The sequence below is a fragment of the Leuciscus leuciscus genome, assembly GCF_965113295.1.
Source record: "Leuciscus leuciscus genome assembly, chromosome: 1".
In the NCBI taxonomy this organism is placed as follows: domain Eukaryota; kingdom Metazoa; phylum Chordata; class Actinopteri; order Cypriniformes; family Leuciscidae; genus Leuciscus; species Leuciscus leuciscus.
The window spans coordinates 20869664-20889497 of record NC_138725.1 but is presented as its reverse complement, the minus strand read 5'-3'; the positions used below and the strand labels follow the sequence as shown (position 1 = coordinate 20889497).

The following is a 19834-nucleotide window of genomic DNA, read 5'->3' as shown; positions in this document are numbered from 1 at the left end:
ATAAAGCTATCATATGAATAAATAACTATATTAATATAACGGACGAGTCGTATTAGATCACTTTTATGATACTTTTGTGATGTTTTTTTTGTCTTTTATTATTATTATTTTTTTGCGTGACAGCCCCCAGTAGGCTAACGTTACTCATTCAATTTCATTACATCGACAAGAAGAGTCTCCATTAGGCTACATATTCAAAAATGTCCCTTTGTCTTCCACGGAAAGTAAACTTAAGGGTTTGCACATGAAGGTGAGTAAATGACGGCAGAATTATCATTTTTGGAAGAACTAGTCCTTTAATATGCATTTCAAGGATGATATTATGCATCGTCTGCAGAGCTAACGTTACTTACACAAAATAACATCTAAAGCGCATGTGACGAAGACAATATCTTTATGAACTTCAGAAAAATATTTCTTAGATTTAGGTAGGTATTAACTAACAGACAGACAAACAGTTATATTCAAAACAACCCCAAATCTTACTAACTTACCATGATAAAGTGCATTTAAACAGATCCAACAATAAAATGAAGACAAAACATTATCTGTCTGTATAATGTTGGCCACTGAGAGTATAATGGAAATATAATTAACCACAAACCAACATGAGACTTCAAGTCTTTTAAATAAATGATTCTCTTCTTTTGGTATAGAATAAAATACCAGTTCAGGGTTCCTCTTTAGGCTGTTGTTGCAGCCAACTGCACAACATATTGCAGGCACTACTGACACCGGCGGTCGCAAAGATGGCGGCGCAAAGCTACAGTGACGTCATGTGAATCGAATGAATTGGCGTAGGTAATGTTTACCTCACGATGGTCAAGTATGTAAGGCGAACGGAACGAAACAGTCAAATTAACAATAAATTAACATGGTGAGTAACATTTTATAAACAATATTGTCAATATTGTTTGTTTTCCCTCTATTTTGCTGACTAGAATTTCAAAATGAAGCCCTACCAGAGTCTCAATGCAACAACAGAAAGCGATTGAACCCTGAATTTTGTGAACAGTTACATAATCCTATATAATTATAAATTCAATTGTTATAAGACTTTACAATATTACTGTGTGTGTGTGTGTGTGTGTGTGTGTGTGTGTGTGTGTGTGTGTGTGTGTGTGTGTGTGTGTGTGTGTGTGTGTGTGTGTGTGTGTGTGTGTGTGTGTGTGTGTGTGTGTGTGTGTGTGTGTGTGTGTGTGTGTGTGTGTGTGTGTGTGTGTGTGTGTGTGTGTGTACAGATGCTTGAAAATATTAGGCTAGAAATATCTAATAGTGAATTAATAACTAAATTAGCCTAAATAAAAAATGTAAATGTCACAGGCCGGGGTGGGCCAATCAGGCTGCACCCACCCCTGGAACCCCTCTTTCACCCTTGGGGAGTCGGACAGAGGCCAAGCACAACAACAACAGAGAGAATGATCAAAAAGGTATATTTTATTTATGATTAGAAGGTTAAAAGTCTTAAAAGGTAGAGGTCCGGTGAGTAGGATTTCTTCGGTTCCCAGGCCAGAAGGGGAGCCTAGAGGACTTCGTGGGATTGCCGTCAGGTAAGTGTATGGTACGTGTGTCTTGTAAGGAGGAAGAGGAAAGGGGGAGGGGTTTATGGCCAGGGGCGTGGGTCCTCTGACCGAGGTCTTTCACCGCCCACCAGATGGCGGCGGCTTTCCCTTCTGTCTTTCCCAAAGGCGGACAAACACACAGAGCAGGCGAAAGGATGACCAACTGGATTCTTTTACTGTGGAGCAGCCAATGGACAATCTCTCACAGTCTTCCTCAAAGGCGGGCGTACACACAGAGCTGGTAAGAGGCGATTTCTGCAAGCAGACAGGTGAGCATTCATGTAAATCTTCGTGGTTCACATAAGACAGAGGACTTACAACTGGAGTCTTTCACTGCAAAGCAGCCGACGAACAGTTTCTCGCAGTCTTCCTCAGAGGCGGGCTTCACACAGAGCTGGTGAGGGGTTAATTCTGCAAAGCAGACAGGTGAGCATTCATGTAAATCTTCGTGGTTCACATAAGACAGGGGACTTACAACTGGAGCCTTTCACTGCAAAGCAGCCGATGAACAGTTTCTCGCAGTCTTCCTCAGAGGCGGGCTTACACACAGAGCTGGTGAGGGGTTAATTCTGCAAAGCAGACAGGTGAGCATTCATGTAAATCTTCGTGGTTCACATAAGACAGGGGACTTACAACTGGAGCCTTTCACTGCAAAGCAGCCGATGAACAGTTTCTCGCAGTCTTCCTCAGAGGCGGGCTTACACACAGAGCTGGTGAGGGGTTAATTCTGCAAAGCAGACAGGTGAGCATCCATGTAAATCTTCGTGGTTCACATAAGACAGGGGACTTACAACTGGAGCCTTTCACTGCAAAGCAGCCGATGAACAGTTTCTCACAGTCTTCCTCAGAGGCGGGCTTACACACAGAGCTGGTGAGGGGTTAATTCTGCAAAGCAGACAGGTGAGCATCCATGTAAATCTTCGTGGTTCACATAAGACAGGGGACTTACAACTGGAGTCTTTCACTGCAAAGCAGCCGATGAACAGTTTCTCACAGTCTTCCTCAGAGGCGGGCTTACACACAGAGCTGGTGAGGGGTTAATTCTGCAAAGCAGACAGGTGAGCATCCATGTAAATCTTCGTGGTTCACATAAGACAGGGGACTTACAACTGGAGTCTTTCACTGCAAAGCAGCCGATGAACAGTTTCTCACAGTCTTCCTCAGAGGCGGGCTTACACACAGAGCTGGTGAGGGGTTAATTCTGCAAGCAGACAGGTGAGCATTCATGTAAATCTTCGTGGTTCACATAAGACAGGGGACTTACAACTGGAGTCTTTCACTGCAAAGCAGCCGATGAACAGTTTCTCACAGTCTTCCTCAGAGGCGGGCTTACACACAGAGCTGGTGAGGGGTTAATTCTGCAAAGCAGACAGGTGAGCATTCATGTAAATCTTCGTGGTTCACATAAGACAGGGGACTTACAACTGGAGTCTTTCACTGCAAAGCAGCCGATGAACAGTTTCTCACAGTCTTCCTCAGAGGCGGGCTTACACACAGAGCTGGTGAGGGGTTAATTCTGCAAAGCAGACAGGTGAGCATCCATGTAAATCTTCGTGGTTCACATAAGACAGGGGACTTACAACTGGAGCCTTTCACTGCAAAGCAGCCGATGAACAGTTTCTCACAGTCTTCCTCAGAGGCGGGCTTACACACAGAGCTGGTGAGGGGTTAATTCTGCAAAGCAGACAGGTGAGCATCCATGTAAATCTTCGTGGTTCACATAAGACAGGGGACTTACAACTGGAGTCTTTCACTGCAAAGCAGCCGATGAACAGTTTCTCACAGTCTTCCTCAGAGGCAGGCTTACACACAGAGCTGGTGAGGGGTTAATTCTGCAAAGCAGACAGGTGAGCATTCATGTAAATCTTCGTGGTTCACATAAGACAGGGGACTTACAACTGGAGCCTTTCACTGCAAAGCAGCCGATGAACAGTTTCTCACAGTCTTCCTCAGAGGCGGGCTTACACACAGAGCTGGTGAGGGGTTAATTCTGCAAAGCAGACAGGTGAGCATCCATGTAAATCTTCGTGGTTCACATAAGACAGGGGACTTACAACTGGAGTCTTTCACTGCAAAGCAGCCGATGAACAGTTTCTCACAGTCTTCCTCAGAGGCGGGCTTACACACAGAGCTGGTGAGGGGTTAATTCTGCAAGCAGACAGGTGAGCATTCATGTAAATCTTCGTGGTTCACATAAGACAGGGGACTTACAACTGGAGTCTTTCACTGCAAAGCAGCCGATGAACAGTTTCTCACAGTCTTCCTCAGAGGCGGGCTTACACACAGAGCTGGTGAGGGGTTAATTCTGCAAAGCAGACAGGTGAGCATCCATGTAAATCTTTGTGGTTCACATAAGACAGGGAACTTACAACTGGAGTCTTTCACTGCAAAGCAGCCGACGAACAGTACTCCTGAGTCAGTGATTCAGTATTTCACAACGTTTTTCTTCTCTGTAAAATATATCATAGTTAACTTCTTCACACAATCACAGTATTGTAATGCAGGTCAGTAGATAGGCTCCAGCAGATTTAAGTGTATAAATTCACACAACGAGACCGTGCATCACATCACTTCATCACTGCAAGTCATCACTCCAAAGGGAAATACAAAGCTTAAGGCCGTCGCCCATTTCCTAATCAGCATTTACAACAACCATCTTCACATGTGAAAAGTCAGCGATCGAATCTCGTACTCACAGTTCTCATCAAGTTTTCCTTATTCCAGCGTCTTCCCTCTTTCCACGAACGTGCCTGAATCAACACCTGCCCTTGAATGACCGTGCCCGTGGCCCATTCACTCTCATCACAGCTCAGCCCCGAACTCAGCTCCAAACATTGCTGTAAGCACTGCACAAGCACCACCCCAAAACACCGCGTTCTCCCTCTCCCTTTACCTCTCCTTTTATGCTCCTCTTAGCGTGTCTCGCTCTCAGCCTTCGCTCACCTCGGGCCCAGCTGCCGGTGATCTCGGATAATTAATTCCTGTTTACGGGGCGCTTACGCTGGTTCAGGCTGTGTAGGTGTTTCACTGTTTAGGTTCCGGGGGAGTCGCGGCAAATTTTAGTTCCGCTTTACAGGGGACTGATGTATTTAGTCACCCCGTGACATAAACATTTTGAACGTTGTTTTGATAAGTCTTTTTTACCAAGATTTAAATCTGTAGCTATAGGCTAGCGCTGCGCATGTGTAGGCCTATTCTCATACGTTGCGGAGTTTTAGGTGGGCGGAGACTCTATTTCTCATTCATGTGCTTTGCGGGACAGCGTAAGAGATATTGTTAGCTAAAAACTAAACAAAAGTTTATGTTAAAAAGTTTTGCTTATAATCTATTTGTTTGATGTATTTTTTAACTGTTGTAGTTTGATATGTTTGATATGTTGCTCACGTTTGAAACATTGTTTAAAAAACATAATTTACCATTTTTCTGGTATCTTTAAAAGTCGTTCGTGAAAGACATTCTATAACTTTCTATAGACATTCTATAATATTTTTTTTTACAGGTTTTAAAATCTGTAGGTGAAGGAAAACATTCTAACTTGTTTTACATTTTTCTGATAGGCCTAACGTTTTAAATACTACACCTTTGTATTTTAAAGGTCTGTATCATTTTAAAAAGTTATATGTGAAAGTGTTACATGTCTGTGAAAAGAAAACTGTTTGCCTGCCGCTTACGTTTCACGGTTTTACAGTTTAAATCACATAGTTTTGAACAGATTTATTATTTTTTTACTCCAAAACGCATTCTCAAACAATGATCAGATTTCTCCATTGGGAGATGTGGATTATCCTATCGAAGAGTGAATAAATCAGTAGTGAATATTTGTTAACTTCACCAAAAGTCCAAAATTAACTGAAACATGAGTTTTTTTATTTTTTAAACAACTATTATTTTTTATAAATGTTATTTACTAGTGTAATTATAAATAAATCTAGCGTTAGGTGGGCGGAGACTCTGCTTCACACATGATCTATACTCAATCATGTTTCTACCGGCGATGAGTGATGTAGTATCATACGGAACTTAAAACTAAACTTTAGTAGCATATTGTATTTTAGTTGACGTTGTTTTGAACGTTTTTTTAATTTTTTTTATCTGTATGTGAACGACCACATTCTAACTATTTTCAGATAACGTTGTAAAATGTACGAATACTAAACCATTGCATTTTAACTTTATGCCGTGTTTTTAAAAAGTTTTACATATATATGGAAAGCAAAACTTTTCTTTAATTAAAAATGTATGAACGCTAACGACATGTGTATTTTAAATTTATATATTATTTTTAAAATGTGTGTTTACCACCCTTTGTATTTTAATGATAAACATTGTATTAATGTCTTTTTTTGTATGTGATTGTGAAAAGTACACCTTTAAATGTGGACCGTGGGAATTTTCCCACGTTGGAGGGCTCAGTCCAAAAGTTGGGAGGAGTGGGGGTCGGTGTTTGTGTGAGTGTGAGTTAAATATAATTTCTCCTATGACATAGGCGAAGCAAGGCATAGCATGTTTATTAATATAGCACATTTTATACACTGGCAATTCAAAATACTTTACATTGAAAGCAAGAAAGGATTAAATAATCACAAAATGTATTCAGCCAATCGATGCTTTTCTGTGGGTATCCATTCGTTGCAGCCGGTAATCCTATTGGTGCGTATCCATCAACAGATCCAAATGTGTCGCTCCATTTTAAAAAAAGCTACGTGATTTTAGAAAAAATCTGTTCCAACTAGGGATGCACCGAAATGAAAATTCTTGGCCGAAACCGAAAACCGAAAAAGAGGAAACTAAGGCCGAAAACCGAAACACCGAAATAAATTATGCCAATTATTAGTACCATTGCATTTATGGCTATGACTGTGTACTAACTTTACTATAATCAAGGCATTGCATAAATTAATATTAAAGTTTCAAAGAATAAATCAATTAAAATTGTATGCAAATATTTATTTAGCACATTGCAAAGTATAAAATTAAATGTTTAACTTGACCCCACTCATGTGTACATTAAATAATAATGTAAAAGCCTACTGGCCTGCAGAAAGGTTTAAAAATGAAATGTTCTCTCATAAAAACAAAGTGCATTTAGGTCAATACTGCCATAGCCCATAATAATATCTGCAGCTATATGCTCATGGACGTGAGTTGCAAAAACCATAAACAGCTAAGGTAAACACACACACCTCTGATAAATTACGGCTGCTCTGCACACACACGCAAAGTCTCTCGCTCCTTCTCTCTGCCGCGCGCGCGCTCATGCTCGCTCGCGATTCCGGGAGATTTAAACTAATTTGCGGGCATCAGGGAGCCGCTATCAATACGCGGGAGACTCCCGGAACTTCCGGAAGACTTGGGACGTCTGTGTTTTAAAAATCGCTGTCCGTGGGTCACTCTCAGATATATTGAAATACGTCCACACCGCAGATATGTTGCTTCAGACAAGCACGTGCAGGTCGCGGTATCTGCTGTTTGCGTCATCACAACATTTCGGCCGTATTGTTTCGGTGATAAAAGTCTTTCGGCCGAAAACCGAAAATGCACTTTTGGGCCATTTTCGGCCGAAAATTTTCGGTGGCCGAATATTCGGTGCATCCCTAGTTCCAACACATGTAAACATTCCATTGAAACATGAATTTTAAATCGTAGTAGGCTATTTTAAATGCTCATCCTCAGAAATAGGCTACGAACATTTGGGTACATCCATTCCAAAAAAGTATGTAAACGTAATCCTCTGGGTGTTTTTTTATATAATCCGTGAGAAGTCGGTATCTTGCAACCGTGGTTAATCCAGCCCACTCTGCTATGAAAACCGGTTCACTCCCATCATCTTTCAAATCTCTCCATTCTCCTGTATAAAATAAAATCCAATCCCTTTCCGTAAAAAAACAAATTGGGATCCTCTGTTGTATTCGTTGTGAATCGCTCGTCGTTATCCATTAACCAATCTGACTTCGCACGCACGTCCTCCAGAAAAGTATTTCACTTGCGCTCCGCCGGCTCGTGGAGAAATCGCGTTAAACGGGTCCTGGTAACTATGTTTTTTTTTTTTCGCGGCGCTAAGGTCGAATCCTCCATAGCTTCATCAATGTTTCAGGAGTTTTGGGGTCTGACGTAGCCATAGTGTTCTACTTGAATAAAACCACAAGTAGCTCTTGTCATGTTTGCGCTCCTTTTTAAACAGCTCATGTGACTGTGATGCTGTGGGAGGGGGATTCCCGTGAGTGATGTCATTTTAGGGAGGCCCTTAAATCAAAATTGACCTATGAGCTTTGAGAGGGGCGTGTTAGGGGGTGTGGTCTCTCCGGGCCGTTGCATCGGTTTTCTTTGGTCATTTAAGTCTGGCCACTGAGATGACCGGATGTGTTTTCTTTTTGGGAGCTTGAAGGGGGGTGTGGGAATTTCCCACGGTGACACCTGTTGGGGGGGGGCTAGGGGCGGGGTTTGTGTGTGTCTCTCTGTAGGCCTCAGAGTACTTCATTTCTGTCTGACCTGTGGACTGAATGGACGCTCTCCACTTTGCTCCACTACAACGAAGCACTTATATATCTTTAAACTCCGAGTCTTTAACAACTGGGTATGTAAAAACGTAACACTTTTTAAACTAGTTTGTGTTTTATGTAAAAGTTTTACAAATACTGTCTGAAAGTTAAATGCTTACAAATCAATCTTTTCTGTAAATTAAAAAAACTCTTAACTTGTTTTAATGTTTTAACATCTTTAAATAACACTAACTCATTTTTAATATCTCTTTTAGAGAAAAATGCAATTTTAACTTATTTCATTGATGTTTTGAAAGTGATGAATGTACATCTGTCTTCTTTAATAAAAACACTGATCTCACACTCTGGCTATGTCTTTATTGTACATTTTTTTTAAAGTTTTAATTTACACTGTTTAGAACTACTGAGCGTGCGAAATTTTCCCACGCTTCAGATGTTCAACCCCTAAGGAGGCGTGACACAAATCCGATTTTCCCACGGTGTACGTACAGCCCATAAGTGGGAGGAGCTAGCGTGGGAATATTCCCACGTCAAAAAGGGGCGGGGCTTAGAGGGGCCATAAATCACTCAAAAGTGACATATGGTATCCCTCTATACTCTCTCTGGCCTATTTATTGGGGTAAGCAAATATCCGTGCAGATTTTAGTGGGAAGGAATTATTGGAACGTTGGAGTGGAAAAAGAAGCACTGATGAATGATACTCCACAAACATCTTCAGATTTTAGTTTTATTGTACATAAAAAAAATAATAATCAAAAAGGGGTAAATTGTGTCAAATGAATCTAAATTCATTCTAATTTTAAATTTTAGATACACTTATAGAAACAAATAAACTTTACATAAAATAAACATAAAATTACTTAAAAAGCATTGGACTACCTGCAAAAAAAAAAAAAAAGAGTTTGAAATTCAGTTTATTCTGTGGAATCAAAACTGATATGGAGAATTGTGAAACCATGATATTGTTACTGTGAAGTAAAATTGAGATTTTGGTCATATCGCCCATCCATATCCTTTGCTAGATATCAGAAAAGGTTCCCACAGTTTTACATACATGAGTTTTTTAATAGTGTTCACCACTTGTAATAGACTACATTGTAACCAGAAATAAGTATATAAATGGCTGCTATTTTGCATATGTTTATTTGTAATTGCCAGAAAGAAAGAAAGAATGACAGAGAGGGCAGAGATGAGTTTAGGAATGTAAAGTCAGTAGGCCTGTGTAGTTTCTTCATTCACTGTGACCTATACCTGCACTGGATGGCCAATTTCACATTTTTGTATATTTTCAAAATACAAAATACTGTATTTGTATTTAAATACATTTTTCCACACAGTATTTTGTATTTGTATTTTAAATACATTTCCATGTCATGTTGCTGAAATGATGTATTAGCAAACCTTATTTAGCATTACATATCGCTAGACTAATTACTTACATACTGTAACGTTAGTTACCGTTATATTATCTTACTAGCTATTTATAACTTATAGAAAGAGTGCAACATTATAAAGTTACATTACATGTATTGCAAAATACGTAATGATTTGAGGACCAAGTTTGTAGTCAAAGTATATTGCAGGCCATAGTCAATGTAAAGGATATTGTTGATGTTTCGTCCCTACCAGTGAATGTGCGATAACTGTTTATCCGCAGTCATCAGCATATGTTTACTAGCCTGCGCGTTCACGACAGGCTCCGTTGTGGTGGAGAAGGAGCTGTGGAGAGAGGGCTGTAGCGCAGCAGAGAGCGAGGGGGAGTAACCTGTAAGATGTGCTTGTTCAGATTTTCAGGCTAAGTCAACATTTTCTAAAACACCCTACCGCAGCTTTAATTAGGAAATCCTCCACATTTAATTTCATTTTATTTCCTACCGTATCAGAGAGAAAAGCAGAGGCGCACTGATCTGCCAGTCATGGGTCTTTCACTATGTTTGCACAGTGATGCATTTAAAAGTTAATGGCCAAACGGAGCTTTATAAAAGTTAACATTGTTGTTGCTATTGAATATAACATGGATAACATTAAATACATATTTTTATCAGATTAAATGTTGATTATTAGTCAGTCAAATCCCTTTATCTAAACCTCTCTACTTAACCATCTGTCGTGCACACCCAGCATAACACTTTTTACTCGTGTTTGTAGTTCCTCCTCCAAAAGCCAATGGGTTGTGGGCAATATTAGCCTTTGTAGTGAGCACTGCAGGGATCTACACTTTGAAAATCTACCAGAAATAGTAGACCATCTGGGGACTTTTGACATACTCTTTTCAACATACTATGATTTGGGACACACTTTTCTAATCTCACATTTAAGATGGATATTACATGCATTGGGACGCTGCGACGGTACAAACTTTTTGTGTCTTAAATCAAATTCAATTATTACATTTTTTATGCCACTATCCGGAGACCTTTAACCATCTATTCTTTCATAATCCAATCAGATATAATTAGATTTTCTTAGAAACTTTGCATAAGGATCTGAAACCGCACGTATGCATATTCTTAAATAAACCAGTGTTTGGTTCCCCCTGAGGCTCTTTACTCATGCTAAGCATGCGTCATATCTGGATTCATCTTCAGCTGTAATTTATCACTGCAGTAATCGTGCGTTATTGATATAGCAGCCCTATCATTCCACAGCATAATCTCCAGTAATGTTGTGAACATCAGATTGATGTTATGAACACATCAAGCACAAAAACAGTTTGAAACACTACATATAAATGTAGACACTCACAGACATCAACATTTAACACATGAATCTCAACAATGGTGACAATCAACATAATATTCAGATAAACAGACCAACTCTGAACATTACAAAACAAGCTACCAAAAGAAAAGGTTGCACATGTTGTGGCCTTCTTAATCCAAGGGCATCTTCTGTTTGGAGTTGGTGATGGGGCATTCTTTGTGAGTTTTCTGGTTTTGTCATTGTTATCATTGCGTTGAATGCATTTTGTATAGTGAAAATTGATGTTTGATATTGTTTGGAACAGCATGTTTCTGTTGTTAATAATATGCATGCATGTTTTCAAGTGACATTGCTTAACATCTTTGATATTGTTTGCAAAAGACATGTTGTGCCATGCCCCTGTCCTTTCTGCTCCAAGTTTTGCTCTGTCCTTCAAGTTGTAGGTGGATGCAAGTTCTTCAGCGGCAGGTGCTGTTTTGCTGCAAGAAGACTCGGCTGGTGTAGAGCATCCTGAGAGTTACTTCTCCAAGAAGTTGGGAGGTAGTTGTAATCCGGTGGTGGTTTACACTGATCACAAACCCTTAGTATTCCTTTGGAGAATGTGTAACTCAAATCAATCATTCTTTAATCATTCAAGAATGCAGTCTTGACATTCGGCATCGAAAAGTTTCAGAAAATATTGTTGCCGATGCACTTTCTAGAGTATACAGTGTGGATGATTAGGATGCAAATAACAAGTATAAATGTTTTTGGGAATATCTAATTTAATTTCTAACATTTCTTTGGGATTATTGTTTGTAACTTATGGGTGGGGGTGTTACGTCCAAAGACGTATATTTTTGTGAGAGCTGCATGGTACAGTGGTATGTGTTTCATTCTTTCTGTTGTTTTTGTTTTGTGTCTCTTGCTCTCCTATGGCTCCTCCCACTCTTTCACTCTGCCAGGTTGCTGATTGCATCCCCAGCTGCACCTGCTTACCAACCAGGAGGGAAGCAGCATAAAAGCAAGCAGAACTCTCAATTGTGGAGAACTTTTCTCCAGAGCATGGTCTGTGTCCTGCCTGGTCCAGTTGTTTGGAGCTGTTGTGCACCTTTTTTTTGTGGATCTGTGCTGTAGCCTGCTCATTGTTGAATGCTGTAGCCTAATGGTGCGTTCACACCGGACGCGAACAGCGCGTCAGGCGCGAGTGATTTCAATGTTAAGTCAATGCAAAGACGCGTTACGCGCGTAAAAAATTCCTGCGGCGTGAATGAGGCGTAGAGCGCGGCGCGGAAGACGCGAATATGCCTCATTCGCGCGTCAAGTTCGCGCGAATGGCGCGAATTGAGCGTCTGGCGCGTTAAGCGCGTTATGCGCGAATGTTTTATGTAGTGCTTTTTGTGCATTCTCGTGTTTGACGCGAATTCGCGTCTGCCGCCCGAGTTGAAAAATCTGAACTTCTGCGTCAATTCGCGCCGCGTTAACCAATCAGGAGCCTGCTTGCTGCTGTCACGTGGTGAAGTGACAGTTTACAATGTTATTTTATGTTTGGCCTCAATAAATTATTTTGTAATATGACTAAAATGCACAACAAAGCAAATCTTTCACATAAAAACTCGATTTCAATATATGAGAGATAACGTTACTCATTTTGTATTGAATGCTATTTATTCCATATCTATTCTAGATTATATGAAACATTATTATTCTAATGTAAAGACAACAAACACAATTTAGTGTATAAAAACAAAAATCACAGGACAGGTTTCACTTTTGGAGGCTGACTTCATTTATTATCAAAACAAAAATAAATGACAGATTAGGTGGGTGCGTGCGAGGGTGAACCTCGCGCCGGGCTGTAGAGCGCGGGCTCGTCAGGCAGCGACCACTCGAGGCCGAGGCCTTACGGCCTACGCTGTCCTCGTCAGCGTCCTCACCGTTAGGTCCACCAAACCTAGCTCCTGGAGCAAATTGTGAAACTCCTGAAACCCTCCGGAGGGTCTGGTGGACCCGAGTACAGCGACGATGTCCCCTACGCAGCTGTTTCTGCTCTCCAGAGCATATACGAGCGATGACTCTTGCGCTGGGTACAAAGTCAATTGCGCTGGGTGTAAGATAGGGCCCTACAAGTGTTAACATCTTCACAACATGTGTTGTCCCTGAGCATACACACTACAAGTGTTAAAATCTACACAACATGTGTCATTTTTAACACAGCTCTTTTTACGGGTTGTGGTGTTAAACCAAATGTAATAAAATAAAATAAAATCTGAACAAAATGGCTTCTTTAAAAGCAAAAATCAGTTTCTAGAGTGACCTGGATTTCTTCCAGTTTCTCAAAGAAGAAACTCTGAGAATCTTCTCATCAGATTTTGAAAGTTTTCTTGGAACAGAATCCTTGTAAAACACTTCAGTTCATTTTCACTTCAGTTCTCTAATACATGTTGTTTCACTTCTGCATCTGGAGCGGAAGCAGGTTTTTTCAAAGTCAGAGCATCTCTGTTTTCCTCCACTGAGTGATTCAGGGCAGGTTTCTCTCTTAGTGAGCGGGAGGCTGGAAATGTGAACCCTGGAGTCATTAGAGAGCACTTTGAAAAATCTCTGCTTGTACTGTTCATCTCTGTGTTTCTTAGTGAACTCATTTATTTATTTTGGTGGAGAAAATATACAAACTAATGAGTGGTGTCTCTGGCTCTATATTTCTGATGGAGCAAAAGCGATCACTTGCTCAACCCCAAATAAGGGCTAATAGAAACAACTCTAATACACAGCAAAAACTCCCGTGTTAAATTAACTCTCCTGGGAGTTCATTTGGCTCCAGACTCATAAGTCTTAAATTGTTAAAATATGATTATTAAATGAACACTGAAGCAGTGTTAAAGTTAGAGAAAATTAAGTGATTAAATGAGCAATGATTGAGCATTATTGAAGACACCTGGGGACTCATTTATAACCGTTGCGTACGCACAAAACAGGACCTGAAAGAGACGTACTCCACTTCACACACATAAGTTGTGATTTATAAAAACAAAACTTGACGAGAAAATTTGCGTACCTGCATGCAAACTCTGCGTACGAACCCATGCGTACGAACATCTGGAGATGGAGCAGTTTGGCGACACCGATGGTGAGCTGGAGTTAAGTGTCTTTTTGGTCACTTTTAGACAGAACATTTTAAGAAAATTATACATGTACAGAAAGATAATACAAATATAATTTCACTCACCAAGCCTATCGCATGAAGCAAACATCTATACTTTCTTAAATGTCCGCGCTAATGAGAGCGTTGGGCCATTTAGTGAAACTGACGCATATTTATCTAACTGCAGATCAAGAAAAATCATAAATCTTCATTATGAGTCCTAATCATAAATACAATGCATGTTCACAATAACAGTTTAAATAAATAAAATAATGATTTAAACTATGTTTTACTTCTGATATAAATTTTACTTCTGATATAAATCTGATAAAATTTAGATTAAACATTCTCATTAATGAAGTTAAATACTTAAATTAGTACATGAAATCATTACTGAGAAGTTACAATATATATATATATATATATATATATATATATATATTCAATAAATATAAATATTTATATATTCAATAAATATAAATATTTGTAGTGGATGTCATGCTTTTTTACACTTTTCCTCTGGCATGTTGTGTTTTAATGTTTTAACTACAGAGAGAATTGCTTATCATGATAACAGCAGATTGTCAGAGAAAATATTTTCGTTCAAATAATGCACAACAAGGTCTATCTGTTTCCATTAAAGATATAAATCAATTAATACAATTTGGCCAGTGGAAAAGATTGAGGAAAACTTTCTCTGAAATATAAAATATATTTTATACTATTTGATTCATTTATTCAAAACCAAGGCAAGGATAGGCTACCAAATTATTGTTATCAATGTAATGTGATGACACATCCGTATCTCATATTTTCCTAATGTCTTGTACCATTAAATTTGGTATCACGTGGATGCATGCAATGCAAATGATATGCAGATGAGTATATGCATAGTAAAACTAGGCATTGTAAGCTCATATATGGTTATTTCAGGGAGGATACGCATGTGTGCACAATCGTCCACTGACTGGGATTTATAAAGTGTATTTTGCGAAGGTTCTGGCGTACAAACGGTTTTATAAGTTTGAATATTACGCCATTTTTGGCTTTCAGGCGCACGTACAATTTTAGTAAGGATCCTACGCACAGTTTTATAAAAGAGACCCATGATGTTAACAAGCAGAATCATCAAAGGAGAAATCACCTTTAAATCACCTTTAAACATTTCATTCATTTCAATGACAACATGGCACCCAACAACAGTGATAGACTTTTCAAAGTCAGGTCACTTATTGATTCACTTATTGATTCGCCATTCAAAGGAAAATCAAGTCTCAAGCAATATATCCCCAATAAGCTATACAAATGGGGATACAAGATATTTGTGCTTTGCGACACAAAAGGCCTGGGGCCTCATGTACAAAGACTTGCGTTGAATTCATACTAAAACATTGCGTACGGACAAAGCTGTAAATGTGCGTACGCACAAAAAAACCCAGATGTATGAATCTCTGCGTACGAAGGATCCCACGCATATTCTCTTTGTACATCCCAGTTAACGTAAAATTGAGCGCACATGCACGAGCACAACGCCCCACCCAGTCTCCTCCCTTAATTAAATTAATTTAAATATGGTAATGAGTCCAGTTTGGCAAAAGAAAGCAGTAAGAAAATGGCGGCAAGAAACGAAACTTTACAGAGAGTGAATTGGAGGTGCTACTATCGGAGGTAGAAACGAAAAAAAAAAATATTTGGAACTTTGTCCTCCGGAATTAATAACAAAAGGAAAAAATATGAGTGGGAGAGTTTGGCTGATGCCGTCAATGCGGTGGGATCTGAAAGTCGCACTGTAGAGTAGACTGAGTACAGATGAGACACTTTTTGCGTTTAGATTTTTCACACAAAAAAATAGACACTGAAAAGAAGTGAATTTCCACATGACACGACACACGACATTTCATTACCTTGTAGACTAAGATATTATCAATCAATAATACCCACAAGTAGTTTATATTTTCCACAATTAGCTCATAAAAATAAGGTGCTTTTTGTCTCAACTTTGTCTCAACTGTACCCATATCATGTGGTACAGTTGAGACAGTGCATGGTACAGTTGAGACACCCCATCTTTAATGATGTGAAGGTAACAAACCATTCATTGTAAATAAATTAAAAAATAAAGACAAATAAAGAAAATAACAATTGGGCAACATTTTTGTTTATTCATTCATTTATATTCATTCATTTTATTTAAATTAGCACTGGTTAAAATGTATAAAGCAGGAACAAGATATGTAACAATATTTATTAATAAAACACAGTTTAAATATCACAAATATCACATTTTATTTTCATTTGCATCCTATGCTGGCTAATTACGGCGTTTAAACTGTTATCATAACACTGAACAACTAAACAATGTTATGTTAACATTACATTAGTTCCTAATAGAACTCTATCGGGGGTACAGTAGATATGTGTCACAACTGTCCCCCGCTGGCCACCTCGCACATTTCTCTAGATTTTGCAATTACCTTGCATGACACAATACCATGAAATACAGAATAACGTTTGTGGTGATACCAGTTACGTTTAACAGTCACATAAGGATAACAAGCTACTGTATTCATTGTGGAGAGTGCATGGTGAAGTGAACGTCATATCTTAGAAAAAAAAAACTTTCCCCGATATCTTCGGATCGGAGATGCGTCCGTTGTTCAAATTTCCCACGATCAAAGAGGACACAAATACGCATGTGCACAGCAAAAATCACAACTTGTGCTTGCTGCGAACGCAAGTTATTTAAGGTGTCTCAACTGTACACATGTTTCAACTGTACACAGTCTACCCTAAATGACCTTAAAAAGAAATGGTCTGATATAAAGGTGGACATTACACCAAAGCTGCCATTGCCATAGACTAAGGGTTGTATCAAGGTTGATAGAATATTCCCATAAGGCTCGACAATATATGTCAATTATTTTATGAATTGCAAATTAATAGCAATGCTTCCCACAGGTGGTGGTGCGATAGACTTGTAGAACAATTCGTTGTGTAATGTTTGCAACTTCACTTCATTGCCTGTAAGAGTCGCCAACGGACAAAAACAATGAGAAATGTACGTACGCCAGACATGAAATTGGCGTGGAGGAACGCACGTTCTCGCGTTAATTTCACTGTTAGTACATACGACCATAAGCGTGAAAGCTGGCGTACGCAACGTTTTTGTGCGTACGCAAGATTGATACATGAGGCCCCTGGTGCATTCATTTGACATCTTTGCAGGGAAAATTGAGCCTGTACAAGGACAACCAGACATTGGGGCAAGTGGAAACATTGTGCTAAAGCTTGCACAAGTTATCCATGGTGCTGTCAATCATCTGGTGTACTTTGACAACTGGTTTTCCTCCTTGGATTTCTTTGTTGCTCTTGCAAACAATGGGATACCAGCTCTTGGGACTGTACGACAATGTCGCCTGCGAGGGTGCAGTTTCAGTGCAGACACAGAAATGAAGAAGAAGGGAAGAGGCACACTTGAAGAGCAACAGGTTTTGTTGATAATGTGGAAATAAGAGCAGTCAAATGGTTTGACAACTGAGGGGTGATCGTTGCAAGCACTTTTGCCAGTGCACAGCCTGTTTCCAACATTGAAAGATGCGATAAAAATCTGAAACAGAAAGTGACTGTGGAATGGCCAAGCATCATCAGCCTGTACAGCAAGTTCATGGGCGGCGTTGATGCTCTTGATGCACTGATTGCATATTACCGCATCCACATAAGGATACTCATACTGTGAGCAGGTCATGTTTTCTCTTGCAGTAACAAATGTGCTTTATAAACACAATGTTGGAACAGTCAGAGAAAAACTAATATTAAAAAGTGAAAAGGGTCAAGGGCCCAGCTAAAGCAAACACTGACCACCAAAATGGTAACTTGAAAATAAAAATTCCATAAAACATTACCGTCTAAACTTCTGTTAAATCTCAAGAACTTTTGTCGATGTATGACAGAAATAAAGTCAAACTGGTAATAATAAGTGCAACAATGTGTAATGACTCGAAGTCAGTTGTAGTTCTTGTGTTTCTCTTTTTTCTGTTATTGTTTTTTCTCTTTCCATCAATGATTCTGCTTATTAACATCAGGTATCATCAATAATGCTCAATCATCACTTAATTATCTCATTAACTTCAACACTGCTTCAGTGTTCATTTTAACACCCTGTAGTGTGGACACATATGTACACTGAGGAGTGTTAATTTAACACTGGGGATTTTGCTGTGTCCAGAATATTACACAGGGATAAGTTACGTAAAATAAAGTGTATCAAGATTGTACTTAATTGTACTTCATGTGCATCTATAAACCTTATCCATCTCGGCTTATTACATATGTGTAACAGTAGCTGCCTATTACATGTGCGTAATTACAATCTGTTCCATAACTTAGTTACATGTTAATTACATTTTGTTACATGTTATTACAACGTCTACTGCTAAGTAATTAATTAAGTAATTACTCTGTAACACGGACACTGTCAAATAAAGTGTTACCCTCTTTTTTCACTTTGTGAATATGGTCATTGTCAACAGCTGGATGTTGTATCGGCGGGATTGTGAGTCACTGACAGTCCCAAGAAAGAAGAAGAATGATTTGCTTGCTTTCAGAACATCTATTGCATAGGCACTCTGCATGCAAGGCAAGAATCTGTCAAAGAAGAAGAGGGGGTGGCCTTCATTGGATGTTGAAAGGGAGATTGAGAAGAAGAAACATCGAGGTCCATCTACTGTTATGCCGACACATGAAGTCTGTTCAGATGCTGTGGGTCACTAGCCAGTGATTGAAAGTGAGCGACAACGCTGCAAACTCCCACAGTGCAAGGGCCAGACTGTAATCAAATGTGCAAAGTGCACCGTTCACCTGTGCCTCAACAAGAACAAGGACTGCTTTCGTGAATTCCACAAGTAAGACTGTCTCATGCAAAGACACTTCAAGTGACATGGTCACTTTCCACATGACCCAGTTTCACATGACAGATGAAAAGTTCAGTAAATGCTTGTATCCTGAGAACTTTGAAATCTAAAAGCAGGCCAGTAAAGTTTGAGAAACCCTGCCCGAGTGACTCATGCATACTGTTTCATGTATCTGCTAAACAAATCAATCTCACAATAAGCACATTAGGCAATCTGAACTTGCACATTAGGCAACACTTTAAATCATCCACCCTTTCTCCAGAGCTGTTAATTTCACATATTATAGTGTGTTCTTTTGTTCACTATGCACTGGAGAAACAGGGAAAGAGTTAAACAGAGTGTAACATGGAATGTATAAAAACTACTGTCAATGTTAGGGAGTAGGAGAGTGTTTTGTTTCTTGCTGTTGTCAAGATTCATTCATTTGTCAATTCAAGTTGAAAAGTTCTAACAACTTTGTGACATGAATAAAATCTACATACCTGAGATGGGAAAATGTGTTTTATTAATTTTACCATTTTGTAAAAAAAATACCATAAATGCCTCTTGTCGCTAATTTGCATCATACCTAAATTTATATATATTCTATTTGCTATAGACAAATTAACAATCTCAACTTGCCAGAAACACACATAATAATTTTTTTTTTATATAATTGTAAATAAATTCAGGCGTCAAGGGGTTAAAGAATAGCACAGTTCACTCCACAACTATAACGATAACCGCACAGAGAAACAATATTGTTGGAATTACTTCTAGAACTATATTTTCTCCAGCTGAAAAACTTGTTTTGGATATTAATGTTGATATTGCTATTTACCTGTCTCAAAGAAATATTATTTTGCTTGCTTTTAAGTTTATGCCATATAAAGATTGAATGCCATATAAAAATGTAATGCTGCTAGGAAAGAACCAGCAATTCTTAAAATGGTGTTAAAGTAGAAACAAATGCATTTGACTTCCTCTTTTTTTTTTTTTTTGAAAAACAGGATGAGATAAGCAAAGTTGTGAAAGTTAGTTTCCTGAACTTAATGTTTC

At 39.0% G+C, this 19834-nt stretch overlaps 1 long non-coding RNA gene across 1 annotated transcript; it reads right to left on the bottom strand.

Annotated features, from left to right (window-relative positions):
• Nucleotides 1-1417: 1417 nt before the first annotated feature.
• On the bottom strand, nucleotides 1418-4608 carry LOC309511668. Its single transcript, XR_014210749.1, has 2 exons — nucleotides 2512-4608; nucleotides 1418-1817 (listed from the first exon to the last, which is right to left on the bottom strand). It is a non-coding gene; the product is annotated as an uncharacterized lncRNA (long non-coding RNA).
• Between the last annotated feature and the right edge of the window lie 15226 nt (nucleotides 4609-19834).